At 53.6% G+C, this 3,364-nt stretch overlaps 1 pseudogene across 1 annotated transcript in view; it reads left to right on the forward strand.

Annotated features, from left to right (window-relative positions):
• Positions 1–3,364, forward strand: part of LOC100984524 (cytochrome P450 2B6-like) — a 109,923-nt pseudogene that overhangs the window by 1,338 nt on the left and 105,221 nt on the right. The window lies entirely within an intron of this gene.

Here is a 3,364-nt window from a genome sequence, read left to right on the forward strand (position 1 = left end):
TCGGCTCACTGCAACCTCCACCTCCCAGGTTCAAGATTCTCCTGTTTCAGCCTCCCGAGTAGCTGGGATTACAGGCATGCACCACTAGGCCTGGCTAATTTTTGTATTTTTAGTAGAGACGGAGTTTCACCGTGTTGGCCAGGCAGATCTCAAGCTCCTGACCTCAGGTGATCCGCCTGCCTCGGCCTCCCGAGGTGTTGAGACTACAGGCCACTGCGCCTGGCTCAAATACACTTCTAAAGACACCCCTGGCACTCCTGTGCTCTGTGCCTGTGATTCCTAGGAGCTCACACCTGAGCCCTTGTCACTTCCCTTACTCTTAGGACCCTGTGTACTATGCTTGTTCCCCAGATCTGCCTTCAATTTCCCTGGCTTCTGGGTGTCCATCAGTCTGGCACTTCTGTGCCTCTCCTAAGTTCTTCAGGGTGCCTTTCTGCATGTTGATCCCCTTGTACTTCCATATTATGTCCTGCCCTGAATCTACCATCTCTATCCCCAAGGCACTGGCTCCCAGGTGCCCCCAAATGTTCTGTGCCCATGCTGCTGAACCCCCTGGTATCCAGTCCCCCAAGTCCCTGTCTGAGGCCAGGCCATGACGACAGACAAACTTATCCCTCATTCTCTCACCTATCCCCCCCACCCCCCATCCTAGGGCATGGGCTAGAGGGGGCAGACTCTGGCCTGGATGGGCCAGGGCTGTGGTGGTGGGAGCAGTGAGGTTGGGGCTGTATTTGGAACAGACTGTTCAGGAATGTGGTCCACCCTCCTGCCTGTCCCCACTTGGCCAAATCCAGCCTTCCTCCAAGTGCCTGGCACAGGGCCCAGACCTGGGGAGATGGTGGGCGGGGTTGGGGGGGCACTGTGCAGAGCCTAGGACTGGCGTTGTCTCTGGGAGGGTCTCTGTGTATCTTTGTTTCATCTCTCAGTCTTGCTTGCTCCCTCCCTCCCTCTGTCTCTCCCTCCCTCCCTCCCTCCCTCCCTTCCTTCCTTCCTTTTTTCTTTTTTTTTTGAGACAGAGTCTGGCTTCTGTCCCCCAGGCTGGAGTGCAGTGGTACGATCATGGCTCACTGCAGCCTCAACCTCCTGGGATCAAACAAGCCTCCCACCTCGGCCTCCCAAGTAGCTGGGACCATAGGTACACACTACCACGTCCGGCCAATTTTTGTATTTTTTAAGGAGACAGGATGTCACTGTGTTGCCCAGGCTGGTCTCCAACTCCTGGGCTCAAGCAATCTTTCTGCGTTGGTCTCCCAAAGTGCTGGGAGTATAGTTGTGAACCAGTGTGCCCAGCCTCCCTCACTCTCAGTCTCTGTGTTTCTGTGTTCATCTCTCTCTCTCCTCTTTCCGTCTCTTCCCATCTCTCTCTCTTTTCTCTCAGTCTCTGCCTCTGTTTGTGTCTGTTTTCTGTCTCTCTTTTCAGTATGTCTGTGTCTTCCCCTCCCTGTATCTCCCCCAGTCTGTGCTTCCCTTTGTCTCAGCCTGGCACTTCTGTGCCTCTCCTTATTTCTTCAGCGTGCCTTTCTGCATGTTTACCCCCTTGTACCTCCATATTCTGTCCTCCCCTATCCTGGGTCTTCCTACCTGTCAGCCTTTCTGGAACCTGGTGACTGACAGGGGTTGTGGGGCAGGACCCCTGCTCAGAGCTGCTGGCTCCACTGACAGCGGGAGTGTGGTGGGGCACAGTAAGCCGCATCCTCCCCCAGCCCTACCCCACCCTCTGTGACAGGCTTTAATGGATCCTCTTTATTATGGCTTCTGGTTTCTCCCCAGCTCCTGACTCTTCCTCCATTTTGCTCGGGTGGGCTGTCCTCTGGAATGTCAGCTCTTCCAGAGCAGGGATTTTGTCTTGTTCGCTTCTGTATCCCAGCACTTAAAGTAGCGCTCAGCACAGCGGTAGGCACTTAGTAAATGTTTGTTGAATGAATGCCCAATTTTTCTTCCTCCGTACCTCTCTTTGTTTTTTTATAGAGATGGGGTCTTGTTAAGTTGGCCAGGTTGGTCTTCAACTCTTGGTCTCAAGCAATCCTCCTGCCTCAGCCTCCTAAAGTGCTAGGATCACAGGTGTGAGCCACCGTGCCCAGCCTCTTTCTTCCCTTCCCTCCCCTCTTTTCCCTTTCTTCTTCTCTTCCCTTCCCTTCCGTCTGTCTTGTTCTGTTGCCCAGGCTGGAGTGCAGTGGCACCATCACAGCTCACTGCAGCCATGACTGCCTGGGCTCAAGTGATCCTCCCACCTGAGCCTCCCAAGTAGCTGGGACTAGAGGTGCGTGCCACCATGCCTAGCTAATTTTTAAAATATTTATAGAGACCAGGTCTCACTATGTCGCCCAGGCTGGTCTCGAACTCCTGGGCTCAAGTGATCCTCCTGCCTTGGTGTTTCTCTCTCTTTGTAATTAGACTGGATTTCTCTGTTTCTCTCTTTCTTTTCCTCCCTTTTTCTTTTTCTCTCAGGTCTCTCTATCTCTCTTCATTTCTGTTCTCTTTATTTATCTTTGCTTTAGGGTCTCTTTGTCTTTCCTCTCTCTGGACATCACTGTCTTTCCCTTTTCTCAGTGGCTCTCTTTCTCCTCCCGGTCTCTGTTTTCCAGGATCTCTTTGCCATCCCTGCGTATCTGTCTCTTCCTTTTCCTCTCCATCTCTTCTCAGTGTCTTCACGTGTTTTTCTCCATCATCTCTCTCTGCCTGTCTTTCTCAGGACCTCTGAGTCTCTCTGTCTCTCCCTCTCTTCTCCCTCTCTCCCCCGACCTCTGTGTCCCTGGCTGGGTCCTGGGGCAGACTCTGGTCAGCCTGTGATGGGAACTGTGGGGATTAAAGAGCTGACATCTTAATCCCCATGTGGGCACTGCCTATAAGCCTCACTCCAGTCAGCCCCATGCTCAGCAGAACATGTCCCAGTTTCTGCATCACGTTGGGGAGACCCCGTTCAGGGTAGAGCCTCCCAGGCCACCTCCACTGATGGCTGAGGGGCCAGTTCCACTCTGCCTGAATCTGGCTCGATGTGCTTTGGGACGCCTGCCCAGCGAGAACAGCCACTGTCAGCAGGATGTTAGGGTATTAGGTCGGGACCCAGGTTGGGAGGGTACATGCCTGGGGTTGCCATCCTCATCCCAAAGGGGAGAATTTCAGTGAGAGGGTGGGAGGGCCGACTGCAGTGGTTCATGCCTGTAATCCCAGCACTTTGGGAGGCTGAGGTGGGCAGATCACTTGAGGCCAGTAGTTCAAGACAAGCCTGGCCAACATGGTGAAACCCCATCTCTACTAAAAATACAAAAATTAGCCGGGCATGGTGGTGCATGCCTGTAATCCCAGCTACTCTAGGGAGGCTGAGGCACGAGAATCACTTGAGCGCTGAAGGTGGAGGTTGCAG

This window comes from Pan paniscus, chromosome 20, assembly GCF_029289425.2.
Source record: "Pan paniscus chromosome 20, NHGRI_mPanPan1-v2.0_pri, whole genome shotgun sequence".
Lineage (NCBI taxonomy): Eukaryota > Metazoa > Chordata > Mammalia > Primates > Hominidae > Pan > Pan paniscus.